This window comes from Nothoprocta perdicaria, unplaced genomic scaffold, assembly GCF_003342845.1.
Source record: "Nothoprocta perdicaria isolate Ctin4 unplaced genomic scaffold, notPer1 scaffold_212, whole genome shotgun sequence".
NCBI lineage: Eukaryota > Metazoa > Chordata > Aves > Tinamiformes > Tinamidae > Nothoprocta > Nothoprocta perdicaria.
The window spans coordinates 195,634-210,747 of record NW_020455339.1 but is presented as its reverse complement, the minus strand read 5'-3'; positions in this window follow the sequence as shown (position 1 = coordinate 210,747).

The following is a 15,114-nucleotide window of genomic DNA, read 5'->3' as shown; positions in this document are numbered from 1 at the left end:
TTGTAATACCTTTATTAGAATTCTTGAAGGCAAATTAAACTCTTACATTTCTGGGCACAGGCGAAAATTCTTTAACATTTCTGTCAGAAATATTTATGAGAAACATTTGTTTTGAAAAGGCCTACTGGAAAACAACTGCATTTTATTCATGTTCCTGTATTAAATATATGTGGACTCACAAGCACATCTTAAATCACATGAAGAGGCCTCTTTTTATCTAAATGAATTCAAACGAATTCCGCACACGTCACTGGCAATRTCTGTTTCTTTGTCAGTCTGCATGTGGCTGCTGTTTCCTGTGGCTGAAGAGAAACTGAAAGCAGCTGTTTTAAATCAAACTCCGGTGATTTGCATGTTTCAGTCTTCCCATCAGTTGTGTCTTTAAATCGAAATGCTATTTCTGCTCTGCTACAGCTCTGAGACACAACGGCTGTGCTCTTTGCAAGCGTTGCTGGAATGCCTCACGGTCGCTCTTGGCATGTATTTACAGATCTTTGTCCCCTTTCCTCGAGCACTGTTGAAGCTTTGATGGAACAACATGGTTGTTGATAGCTGTCTGAAAGAGTATGTCAGGTTTTCTATTTGTAGGTTGTTTCAATTCAAAGTAAGAAGGCAGAAGTCACATTTGGAATCCTGCAAAGTAAAGAGCTTTTTATATGTTGTGACCAAAAGTTACCTAGACTGAGGAAAGGCTCTCTTGTGGTATCAGAGATGCCTTTTCACACAGAATCACACAAAATGGTTGAGGTTGGAAGGGACCTCTAGAGATCATCTGGTCCAACCCCTCCTGTCCCAGTAGGGACACCCAGAGCACGGGGCACAGGGCAGCATCCAGGTGGGTTTGGAAGATCTCCAGAGAAGGAGATTCCACAACCTCCCTGGGCAGCCTGTGCCAGGGCTCTGTCACCCTCACAGTGAAGAAATTCCTCCTCACATGCAGATGGAGCTGCCTGAGTAATCAACTTGTACCCATTACCCCTTGTCCTGACACTGCCCACCACTGAGAAGAGTTTGGGTCCTTCCTCCYTGCATTCTCCCCTCAGATATTTGTACAGGTTGATGAGATACTCCTTCATTCTTCTCTTCTCCAGGCTAAACAGGCCTAGCTCGCTTTGTCTTTCCTCGTACAAGAGATGCTGCACTCCATCTTCATTCTTGCTCTCTGCTGGACCCTCTATAGAAACTCCACATCCCTCTTACACTGGGGAGTGCAGAYCTGCGCTCAGTACTCCAGGTGCAGCCTCACCAGAGCTGAGGAGAGGGGCAGGATCCCCTCCCTTCACCTGCTGCCAACACACCTTCTGATGCAGGCCACGATCCCATGGGCCTTCTTGGCCACTTTGCTGCCTCATGGTTAACTTGGTGTCAACCAGGACTCCCAAATCCTTTTCCACATAGCTGCTTTCCATCAGGGCAATCCCTAATCTGTACTGGTGCCTGAGGTTATTTCTCCTCAGGTGCAAGACCCTGCACTTGTCCTTGTTGAACCTCATGAGGTTCCTCTCTGCCCAACTCTCCAACCTGTCACCAGGATCAAGACTTGATCCTCCTCAAGGAACTCTTATGTGTAAGCACAAAAGAGTGCGAGACCTTGTCACTGAAGACCCAGATGAAGATGCCATTGAGAACCTTATCATCCGTTTGCTCTGCCACTACATCACCTGCTTCATTCAGCAAAAAGCCCTTATTTTCTTTTTTTATTCTTTATGTCTTAGTATAATGGCAGATCTCCCCATTGCTAGATTTAACTTCAGGTGAGTTTTGTCTTTCCTAGTAATTTCCATGCCTGCCCGATCACTTTGGTCCTCTGAAATCTGTCCTATCTTCCACCTCCAGAGTCTGTGCATGTCCTTTTTGGACTTTCTCCAATGGATCTCAGTCACAGGTTTGCTGTTTAGCCAAGCTGAATTCCTGATGCCTCTTGTCAGTTTCCTAGGTATTGACTGACTCTTCTTGTGCTACAAAGAGCCATCCATAAAGGCTTGTCAGGTGTCTTGAGCTCCTTGGTCCTCTATAGTGGCTTCTTGTAGGATTCTGTTTATTTTCTTTGATAGTTACATGTTGTCACCTCTCAATTTTAAATGAAACAATATGGTTGCTCTAAAAAGGTATGAAATTTATTAAAACTGTGATGACATTTTACAACTGCAGGTTATGTATCCCAAGTAACATCTGTGTACAACAGGCATCTGTAGTGACCACCAGAACTTACCATGCCATTAGTTTCACCAATAGTACTTCATTATTGCAACTTACACTACAGCCAAATAAAAAACGTGAAACAGAAATGATCGGTAGGTAAAACTGTTTCACTGACAATAGTGACCATATATGCTGTGTTTTCACAATGTGGTGTGTAATCAGGAAAATAATTGTACCTCTGTGCACACCTGAGATTCAGAATAACAGTTTTCTTGGAATCAGGCTTTTTTCTTTTCTTTTTTTTTTTTTTTTTAAATTATGTCAGGGCTTTTAGATCCATGAACATCAATGTTAAGTTAAGCATATTTATTGTCTCAAAGAACTACTTTCTATATTCTTTGCATAATATGCATGATTAGCACATCCTTGGCAGTAAGAAACAGCATGATATAGAGGCAACTTTTAAGAGCTCTGGCCTATAACACTAACWGGTTTCATACATCTTTTAAAGGAATACTGTTTTTATCATGATCACATACTAGAATGGCAGATGATAGCAAAATGCCTCACTGGAAATTAGTGGYGAGTATTAGTTAAAACAGGTAATTGAAGGGATTGTATCTGAAGTGAAAGTCATGTAGACTCATGTAGACATTACCATTTTCTACTAGATCCTATATATATATATTTTTCAAAATTTATAGTACAGAAATCAACAGATTAATTTMTTTTGTTCATATAATTCTTATAATATTGAATTAAATGCATGTAGAAAATTTATTACTATCTCAACTCTTTTATGTAGCGGGCTTAATCCCCAAATGCTTTCTCATTTTAGCACAGTTCTTCATTCAGTATCAAGGGGCAAATCCTAGGATGAGAAAACTATCATAGTGTCCTGGAAATCACTGAGGCTTTGACAATTTCAAGCACATGAAGTTCCTCAGTATCACCATTTCAGCCTCTATTACTGAGCAACACTGAATACAGAAAACAGAAGTTTTTTTTTTTTAAGACTGTAWWTTTATTTTTAAAAAGAAGGGGGAAGTGAAAATGATTCTGAATAAAAGAAAAATTTTGAGTTCTACCAAGTACAAGGCATGTAAGCCAGTCCTGTGGAAAGTGGTAAAGTCTATAAGTCTGTACTTAACACTGATTAAGTAGCAACTATCTTGAAGATTCACAATAAGTTTAGTATGTCTAAATCTAGCTACAAAATTTAAGATACTTGAATCAGTTGGACTAGTTTGCCCTACTAACATTTCTTGGTATTTTGGTGAATTCACAATGGATTCAACTACCATCGTTTTTCATTTCATTTTCAAATATGAACAATGGAGATTTATCTAAATTCTGTGGACATTTTAATTCTTCACTTGCCTAAAATCAGGCATAAAGCTACACATTTTTTTCAATTCAAATCTATTATTTGCAATCTAATCAATCAGTGAATCTAAATGTGCAATAATTTTGCCCTCTATGAAATACACACAGCTGCAACTGTAACTATTGCATCCAAACCTAATTAAGTTTTATCATATCCTGGACAAAGATCCTTACCTCACAGAATCACAGAATCACAGAATCACAGAATCACAGAATCACAGAATCACAGAATCACAGAATCACAGAATCACAGAATCACAGAATCACAGAATGGTTGAGGTTGGAAGGGACCTCTAGAGACCATCTGGTCCAACCTCCCTGCTTAAGCAGGAACACACAGAGCACGTGGCACACAGGAACACGCAGATGGGTTTTGAAGATCTCTAAATCATCCTTTTCCCTCATCCTACTCCCGCCCAGTAGTCAGTGAGGGGAATATATGGCAAGTTCACTTACACTTCTGTGCCTTCTACACATCAAAATATTGCCTCAGACAAATATTACACATACCTGAAAAAAATAAAACATAATTAAAAAAAAAAAAAAAAGCAGAACTTTGGAGTGGACCTACACACTTTGCTTCCTTTCTGAGACAAAGATAGAATTCCATTAATTGATGGGATAAGAGGGTTGAATCGAGAGATATAAATCGAAAAGCAGTGGGAAGAGAACAAGAGGGAATAAACAGGGAGGTGAAGGCAACAGAGTTGGGCCCTTATCACAGAGAAAAACGTGTTTAGAAAGATCCTGAGGACAGATATCTGGATGGTATTGACAAAAATGACCTTGCTATGAAATCAAGACAGCAACAGCTCTCAAATACTGCAGGAGATCTCCTAAACAAGGAACAAGTTTTCCTTCTGATTACATAACTTGCAGTAATTCTACCTTCTTTCAAAAAATATATCACAAAAATATTGAAAATGGTTTGGAGAAATGTAAAGCAAATTAAGGGCATTTCTTGGAAACTTATAAAACTTTCTATAAACTATGATATTCTGGTAATTTTATCACTCCTAAATGTGCTTTATAATCTCCATTTACTCTCATGTCTACTCCTTCTGTTTACCCTCAGGCCTACTTGCCCTGTTTACCCTCAGGCCTACTCCCTCTGTTTACTCTCAGGCTTACTCACCCTCTTTACTCCCAGGGGTACTCCCTCTCTTTACCATCAAGCCTACTCGCCCTGTTTACCCTCGGGCCTACTAACTCTGTTTACCCTCAGGCCTACTCCCTCTCTTTACCCTCAGGCCTACTCTCTCTGTTTACTCTCAGGCTTACTTGCCCTGTTTACGTGCAGGCCTACTCGCCATGTTTACCCTCAAGCCTATTCCCTTTGTTTACCTTCAGGCCTACACTCCCTCTTTACCCTCAGGCCTACTCACCATGTTTACCCTCAGGCCTACTCCCCCTGCTTACCCTCAGGCCTACTCMCCCTGTTTACCCTTAAACCTACTCCCCCAGTTTACCCTCAGAGGTATTTGCCCTGTTTACCCTCAGGCCTACATCTCCCGTTTACCCTCAGGCCTATTCCCCCTGTTTTACCTCAGGCCTACTCGCCATGTTTACTTTTAGGCCTACTCTCTCTACCCTCAGGCCTACTGACCCTGTTTACCCTCAGGCCTACTCCCCAAGTTTACCCTCAAGCCCTCTTGCTCTCTTTCTCCTGAGGTCTATTCCCTCTGCTAACCCTCTGGCCTATCTCCCTCTTCACCTTCACACCTACTCCCTCTCTTCACCTTCAGGCCTACTTGCCCTGTTTACCCTCAGGCCTACTCCCCCTCTCTTTCAGTAGATATTCATGGGAATACACGGCAAGATCACTTACAGTTTGACTTTGTGTGCCTTTTACTTATCTCTGTCAATACACTCTCAAGCCACAAGAGGACAAGTAGCAACTTCAGTACCCTAAAATGGAACTTGAAAGGCAAACTGTACAGGGAGGGTTAAATTTTTATCTTATATGTGAAAAAAACATAGAATTAAGTGGTCTTGATTCAGCCTCCACCATATTTTGGAAATAATTTCTCTTTATATGCCATTTCCTAGGATTAAAATATACACTTTCAGTGTTGTAGATCCTCCTTGCACAGACACATATGCAGGTGAATTTAACAATTCATATTTTTAAATTTAATTTCCTAGAAATTAGACATCATTAGAAACCCATATATGCACAGCCTATTTCAAAAGCCAATACCTGAATAATCACAGAAGTGTGATTATTACCCACAGGTAAGTTTCTTCCCCAAATGAAGATAGATTAGGCGTATCTCTATTGAGACAAGAGCGGTTAAACTTATTAAAGTAGTTAGGTCAGGTTAAGTCAGATTTCCAAAAGGCTTTTTTTTTTTTTTCCAAAGGAACTTTTACCACCAGGATGCAGTATACAAATGAGCATTTATCCCACAGTAATGTTGTGAGAAACCCCAGAAGAAAATGCACCCAAGGACATATTTTGCTATTGTTGCTGATATGAGAGAATATGGACAAAATGGCAGGTGTTACTGGAACATCATGAGAGAATACAGACAAAAGGAGCAAACACCGGTTGAAGACGAAGATAAGGACCACCGTACCTTCGAAGAACTGGCTGAAGCAGGGCAGTAGGAGCAAAACAGGGCCTACTAAGCCAAAATAAAGCCATGTATGGAAGCAACTTCCGGGAAGATGACCGCCAGGGGTCTCAAAAAGACCACCAGGGACCACCAAAGGGACAGAGGGTGCATGTGTGTGAGGACGGGGTATATTGTAATTAGTTCCAGGAAATGGAATGAATATGTATGATCATTTCCTAGAATTTAATGCATATGTAGATAATAAAGAAATAAAAGCTCTAACAAATACCCCCTAGGACATGGTGGAGCTATCCCCCATTCATCCAGCACTGCAATAAAGTGAATGCCTGCTTCTTAATGCTACATTGGTATTAAGAGGTTTATTCCCAGTTTTTGGTGACAGTAAGCAGTTTTTAGAAGAATTGGAGATTTTCCTTTTAATTTAGCTGCTCAGTATAGAGGCCAAATACAACAAACTTGTCAACTTTTTTGACATAAAAACTGTATTTTTCCCAGYGCAACAGATTTATCATTCCAAATGCCATTTTTAAGGATCATTTTTACACCAAGTTTTTAATGTATTAAGAACAAATAAATATTCAAAGACATGGATGTTAGTTTGTTTTAATCAGAATTTTATCTCCTCCCTTCTTCAACCCTATTCATATGTAGCAGGGACTGAGAATAAATTTTTGAATCAACCAAATTCTTTTCAGATAAGAAGATAAATACTCTTCACCTGGTATTGTAAAGAAACAAAACAATCAAACCCAAATTAGAGAAGGGTTCAGGCTGCAAAATGCGAGCCTGTATTTTGCTTGTTTGTATATATCTTCTGTACATACAGAATCAATGGCCTGTTTTCTGTCTGTACATTTACAGCAGTCTGTAAAACAGACTGGAACAGGTTGAAGCAATTTAAAGAATCATTTTAATACTGTGATTACTTAAAAATCACAAACAGAAATATTTCAAGTAACAGATTTTTAACAGTAAACTTTCTATTTTATGAAAGCACTGTTAATCATTGCAAAGAAATGAGACATTTAAATTTTTAATTAAATATGAGATTTACACTGAGTCAGTTCTCTTTTTTTGCTAACTAGGACACACTACCTACACTACTGTGCACATTTAAGAAAAAAACAAAAAAACAAGTTCTCGCTTTCCCTCACTTAACTCTGAATGAGCTAAGTTACAAGACTGAACTGAATAAACTGAGGCAAAGAAAGATCATTTCTGKTCCTGCAGAAGTGGTTACACTCATCAGAAACTAGTTTATCCAGACACCAAAACAAGTTTGAAGTGCTTCTTCTAGGGAAGAAGGGACTTCTACTTTGGATGTTTAAATTTGTTAAAGACATCAAAGAAGAATGCTAAAAAAGATTAATTGGACCTAAGTAAGAAACTATAGTARATTTAATTTTAAAAATAAATTGCCACAATTTTGAACAGGAATACCTGGCTCGATTCTTCTGTCACTTCAGAAAAGCTATTTATTTTTTGGACAGGATTTTAAAGGTTTTATTTATAGTGTAGCAATCTATGATGCAACTAAAAGTAAGGCATTCATAGAGTATCTCTAATTTAAAAGGTGACAAAAATCTCCACAAATTAGAATTATTCTCTACATGCAAGCAAACTGAAGTGTGAACTGCCTACTCACACAAAACAATGCTGCAATAAAACCAAATAAAATCCATCCCTCTTGGTTCATATCCCTTTCTACTTCTAGTGAATAACTGTTCTGTCCTCAAAAACAATCCCCTGGCTTGGCTTTTGTCCTTATTGATGTAGCACATTTTCTAGTTTGAAACAACAACAAAAAAAGGACCTCTTCAACAGGAGATGTATATGAACAGCTACGGTGTTTATGAGCTAGCATTTGGGCACATTGAATTTTGAAACATAAAGTCAAGCTATTGGGAATTCTTTCTTATATTTTCCTGAATTCTTTTCCGTGTTTGGTAACATCCTGTAGAGATGACACTTCAGTACATACTATCCTGGTGGGAATGATCAGCTGGACTAGTGGCTCCCTACCAGGAAACTTGACTTCTCTGGAGATATAAGATCACATGTCATGGTTGGCATAAAGCTGAGCTCAGACTGTTACTTTTAWTAATTTCCTCACTGCTTCTTGAAAGCATAAGCAGTGGCAACAGGACCAGGCCAAGCTTTTCCCCTGCCTGTCCTCTGCCCAAAACAAAGAAGGAAAAAGCACTTTTCCTTCGTGACTTCTCTTTACAGCAATACTGGGCTTCTAGTGCAGTCATCTTTCACCTGCACAGCCCCAGTTCTTCAGCCTCTCTCATTCCTCTGCTGAAGGAAAAAGCAAAAAGGAGCTTTTTAAAGAAAGAAGAGCAGAAATGGCTAGGTAGTTCCCACTCTCTCTTCCAAATAACATGATAAATACAAGAATACAAGTAATATTCTATATGTCACTAATACAGGACACAAGATTTTAGGCCAAAGTACAAGAAATACTATATAATACAAGATATCTGCCAACTCTTTGCTGTCTCCTTTGCAGTATTCAAGCCTCCTCTTCTTTGCTACCTTTTCCTAGGACCACCTTCAACATCTCAAAAAGAGAATAGTGAAAAAGAGAAAACAGGACCAAAATACAATTCCAAAATTGCTGGAATGCTCTGTAGTAACAGTACACAGACATTTATGTAGGACCTCTTGTCATGGCTTTACTTACAGCAGAGGAAAAAGAAGCATCTACTGAAATCTGAAATTTTTCTTTGAAAAAAATCTAATGTTCCTGTTTCTGGTTATTCTTGCTTTAATTACTGTATGCAAATGCATTCAAAAAGTACAGACAGGAGATTGCTGTCTTGGATTTAGTAGTACACATAAGTGATCTCATATAATTTTATAATACAGGAGACTGGGATTATATTTAGCTAATGCACTCTCAAGCAAGTTTGCAGCTGATACAAAATTAGAAGTGGCTGATGCACCAGGTGGTTTTGCTGCCATTGAGAGAGACCTCAATGGGCTTGAGAATGGGGCTCGCAGGACCCTCATGCAGCTCCGCAAAGGGAAATGTCAGGTCCTGCACCTGGTGGGGAGTAACTCCATGCACCAGGAAGCTGATGGGCTGGAGCTGGGGCTCCCAGTGAGCAAGCTGACTCCGATGGCATCTCAGAGCACACTAGGTAGCTCATTGTCAGCAGGTTGGGAGAGGTGATTGATCCCTCCACCCTACTCAAAATAGGTGAAGCTGCACCTGGAGAGCTGGGTCCACTGCTGGCCTTCCCACTAGGACAGAGACCAGTGAGAGGCTTCTAAAATGATTAAAGGATTGGGATTAAGGGATTATGTCCTAAAACTCTGTACTTAGAAGTGGACTATGATTATTATAATTGTTAATTTTTATTTAATTTTATTCACTACAGAATTAAATGTTACCATTACTACAATATTCAATATATATAAATTTATGGTAATTATAATACATGGTATATTTTCCACAAGGATTTGCTTTTGTACTGGTTTTAATAATAATAATAATATTAACAATGATAATACTAGCATTATTATGTTGCTAAAGATATTACAATGAAGCTGTATTTTAAAGATCTTAAAAAGCATTTGGAAATGTGAATTTGGTTGTTTTTGTCATCAAAGAACTGCATATTTGTTTGCTGCAAAACAAGTGTGTCAAATTTTGGGSCAGGTCTTTGGATTTCCGAAATTTCTTTGCCTATTCTTTCACCCATTGCTGTTAAAAGATAAAGTTTAYTAATTACATAATATAGTTCTCTTTATACCATCCATGGGAAGAGACAAAAACACTGTTACACCATTCTAAAAGAGACTCTAAATTAAATTTTTCCTAACAATAAAACAAAGTGTTTTTCTACCAAAATGACTTTTTCCTACTTGCTAAGCTAATATTTATAATAGAACAAAGAAACTTAATACTTTGGAACTTCCAGCATCAAAACACGTATTATTGGACCAAATTTGAAAGCATAGAATTAAATATGTCTCTTGGTATATTTGTATCTATTGACACAAAAACAACAGTACTTTTTTGAAGCTCAAAGATTCCTCATACCATTCCTATAAGGTTTGTTTAGAAAACTTACTTAAAGATCCTTTTTTTCTGCCTTATTAAATCTGTTGATGTATTATCACATAAAGAAGATASAGCTAATGAAATTCTCTGAAGCAAATAAAAGGATGATTTGTATTAGGAAGGTCGCATTTCACTCTCAAGCTATTCCCTTTTATCAGATATATCAGATTCAGGCAATCCTGGAGATTGGAGTGCTTGGGGGGCACTACTAACTATCCTCCCTGTGAATTCGTATTTGTGCAAAAGTGTAAAATCTAAGAAGTCAATGTTTGAAATCTTGCATATCCAGAAAAGAAAGCAAAAAGGTTTCAATTATAAATATTGAACACTTCAATCTATTTCCAACAGCTGTTATAAACCCTGTAATAAACTTTCATGTAAATAATTCCATCACAATGACATTTGATTAGATTCATGTATATATATATTTATGCATGTGTATATGTGCTTATATTGCAGATTTTTAAAACCAAAAGGTTACTTTTAAAAATATATATATACTTTTTTTTTTACATTGAGAATAAGGAACAAAAAAGATTCCAAAAGCCTGAAAATACTTCTATCTCACAAGCTGTGAGCTAGATGTTCACCTAGAACATCTAGTAGGAAACAGGAAATGGGATCTGTTTTTTCTGTAACCTAATGCTGTGTATTGCCTTCTATGAGCATTTCTGTGATTTACATGATAAAATAGAATAGTTAATTTGTGTTCTTGTCAAGCTACAGCTCTGTTTTCCTTCTTTAAAGGTGTTCATTTCATTCTGTTTCCTTTTACTGTTTCATAGAGAATGATCATGAAAACTTCTTACAACTTTTCTCTGCCCTAGGGCTGTACAAAAGTTTTAAATCATTAAATGTTTGCAGGTAAGAGCGAGGAAAATTGCTTAGCTTTTCTCAGCTTATTCCTACAGAAAAATACTTTTCATCTATCTTTATATTAACTCATCAGCCTTGATTTCTAGACTGAGCTTCCATGTCTGGTCTCTAGAGACTCATCTAGGTTGATCTTCAAGCTTTGAAGCACAGAACTGGTTCATTCCTACATGCAAGAAGTTGACCAGATACACATAAGGGGAACTCCTGATGGAGCTCTGACACAAAAAGCAAGAGTATGAAAAGGGAAGAGAACGTCAGTCTTCCTTCAAGGAAGTAGCAGAGAGAAAATTAGGAACAACAAAAGAAAGAGCTGGGAAAATGTGGTCTTACTGCACAAAAGAGCAAAAGACTTAACAGCATGGGAATGGCTAAGGCACTCACTGATCTTTTGCCTGCATATTACTTGTAAGATCTTATCTCAGACTAAGAACGAACAAATTGAGTGATCTACAGGGTCCATCRAATGCTGTCCCTAGAAGGATTATGGAGCAGTATCTTTCTGGACAAATGAGGCATCGTGTACTCCACTATTGGGTGCCAAACAAGGGATACTCTATTGGTGGGTGGAAAATCAGCTGGGCCACTTGCTTAAAGAATAGTGGAGAGGAGTTCAAAGTCCCACTAGCATCTAGGTACTAGTGAAGCTCTACCACAGTTGATATTGCAGTTGATATTCCATAATGTCTGTAGACCTGGATAATCAGCTGGAATATACCCACAGCTAGTGTGGAGATGACAGTTAATTAGAGGCAGAGGCTGATATTCTGGATGGTAGTGTTATCGTTCAGAGGGATTTTGACAAGCTGGAGAAAAGACCCACAGAAACCTCAAGAGCTTCAACAAATGCACGTCAAAGTCCTGCATCTGGAATAAACTGATCTGAATCCTGCATGTGAATAAACTAATGCACCCGTACAGAAAATAGCTTGCCAGAAAAAGACTGGTTGATTTGGTGGACAAGTTGAATGTGACTTCCCAGTATAAGGARGCCACTGACATAGTTAGGTGAACCCAGTGAAGAGTCACCAAGATGGTTGGGGGCTGGAGCACATCATGGATAAGGAGAGATAGAGAGCACTGCCTGCKTTCAACCTGAGACGTCTAACAGGGTATCTACTGTGTTGTCTTCACTTAACATGGTCACAAAGAAGGCAGCACCAGACTCTTCTGTGTGACAATAGACTCAACTTGCAGCAATGACAGCACTCTCAGTAAAAGTAGTCAAGCACTGAAACAGGTGGCCCAGAGGTTGTAGAATCTCCATCTTTGGGGATATTCAAAATTTGCCTAGAAAAGATTGAAAGCTACCCACTCTACTTCAAAGTTTTTCTTTGGTGTCTAAGCCCAAAAGGTCATGGCCATAAAAGCAGATATTGTGCACGTATCTGACCTTTCTGGGGATGTCACACTGTCAAATTTCTCCTGTTGGCCACTGCAGTTACCTTAACTGAAAAAGCTTATTACAAATGTATCTGCTTCTATGAAGTAACTTGTGGCCTTTATGCACACTTTTTCTGATAGATTTCCTGTTTTCATAACACAAAACCATTCAGGTGGTATAATCATTCACTGTATCAAAAAACATTGTAGTGTTTTTGTTTACAGTAAATGACTACTCTTATCATATTCCATCATGGATTTTCCTGATCTCCATCAACCACTTACAGTAAAACCTTATTAAAACACTGATATATTTCATCTGCTGCAGGCACTATATAAAGCAGTGGCAAAGTAGCTGAAGTAAATTCAAAGGTGAAAGGAGAGCTAATGTGAAGGCTGGGAACTTCTAGCAGCTTCTAAATTGAGTAAACATAATGAAAAATCAGATGAATTTAAAGTAAGAAAGATGCTCTTATTCAAACTAAAAAAGCTAAGTTGTGTATTTTCCTCTCTGTAGCTTTTTTCTGGTCATAACTGATCATAACAGCAGCAGAATTATTTGTAGCCTGGAATGCAAAAACTCTTGTTTTAGGGGCTGAAACTTCAAATTACCCAAACCCTCTTCAAAAAACAGAGAACTTTCTAACATGGTTTATATTTCAAGAATATATATACAGTGGAGACTTGGGGCATATTACTAAGCATAGTAACTACAGTTTGAATAGCTGTCATTTTAAATCTTTATTGATACAGCTCCACCTGTATAGCTGTACTTGCAAAGCCAATAGTAGGGTGTGGTTTATGTCATCAAAACAACTGTTTCTGTTGTTTCCAATAGCACACTCTTCATAAAACCAGTGTTTTGCTATTTTCCCCTGCTTCTATTATATTAAAAGACTCCATACATTTTTGAGTAAATGAATGAATGTAAATGGCATTTTTGTGAACATTCCATCTGATTCTAAGTATATTTTCTGTTAATATGTCAAGAACATTAATTCAGGTTATTATAATTCTGGTTAGTTAAAACAAAAGAATAGTAACTGTTACATATAAACCATCATGGAGAAGGAGAAACCTCTCCTAACTGCATAATGTATATCTGTATATAATCTGTATCACAGGATTGTCATATTGCTGGACTGCACCAATCTTTTCAGTTAAAAGAAAAATAAACGAGAGAATAGATTAGCTCCTGACCGACTCCTCTTTCCTTTGTCATATTTCCTGTGTATTTTTCTTTCTTGACTTGCTAAGATGAACTCAATGCTGTTTTTGGAGCTAGTCTACAACTGCCAAATACAAACTAAGAAAGAATTGCAACTGCTGTATGTAGAAATACCAGACTTCTGATCTGTTTAAAAGAACGGTGAAATATGGGTACTAGGACTTTGACTTGGGTCCTCTAACAGTAACAAAGCTGAACTAAATGAGCCACATGCACAATRTTTCCAACAGGTGGGTTAATTTATGGGATTTTTTTTTATTGAGACACAAGCTTTACAAGCTGTGTTCTCTTGAAGCCAAAAGCCATGATGATTCAGTTTGCCCATCACTAAACCCTAAGCAGAAAGCTCTCCCAACCCACCTGTCCAAAAGATACATAGACACATATTATTTATTTAACCATAGCCCAAAATTGACAGTACACTTTGTTTTGAGTTCTGCATGTTTGGAAAAATTCCCTTGCACTGCCCCAATTCAAAAGCATAAAGAATTCTCTACAAATGTGAACTAATTTAAAATGTATGTAATCTTCGGTAAGACAAATATGTGAGACTACGTCAAACTATATATAGCAAGTGCTATAGATATTATGAATTAAAATAATGGATTTTCTGTTAAGGTAGATTGTATAGTTAATACATGCTAGACTTAAAGCAATTCTGATATTCAGGCACTGTAAGTGATGTCTAATTTTTCCAAATTTCACCAATGATGTCTAACTGCAAATATAGTATTTTATCTCATTTGTCTGTTTAGAATAAAAAGRAAAAATCTTACCTAATTTTCAACATCACTTCTTAGATTTATCAAGATCGTCTTCTGTAACACCTATAACCCTGCCCACTTATCATCTGTAAAATTAATATTATCTTTTAACATATCAGTATGATAATAGTATTCTTCTTTGCAGAAGAAAGACGAGACAAATAAATTTACATTCCTAACATTGTTTCTAAAATTGCACCATTTTAACTGTGCTGTGCCAAAATCAGTTAGGTAGGGTTTCCTTTTAAGTGAAATACTCCTCTACTTATCTGATTCTGGCTTCTTCATCAAGCAGTATTGCATAAGCTGCCTGGAGTAATACTATACTAAATCTTGCCATTATTCTTCACTGGGTTTTTGATGCAAATAATCTCCCAAACAAGATTCAATCTGATGAATTTATACTGAAAAGCTATCGAGTTTTACTAAAAATCATTTTATACTGAAAACATCATAATGTACTTTTTAGGCCAGTATATTCCACCACAAGCTAACACATTATGACATTCTGAAATACTGATAAAACTCATGTCTAATCTATATTGCATCAATTTTACCAATTGTCCTATGTCACTTCCATGCACTTTCAGATTACTTACACTGATTATCTTTACTTGCCTTTCTGGCAATTTACTTTTATTATAGATGCAATTCTTCATAAGCACAACAGGCATCAGGTAAACTTTT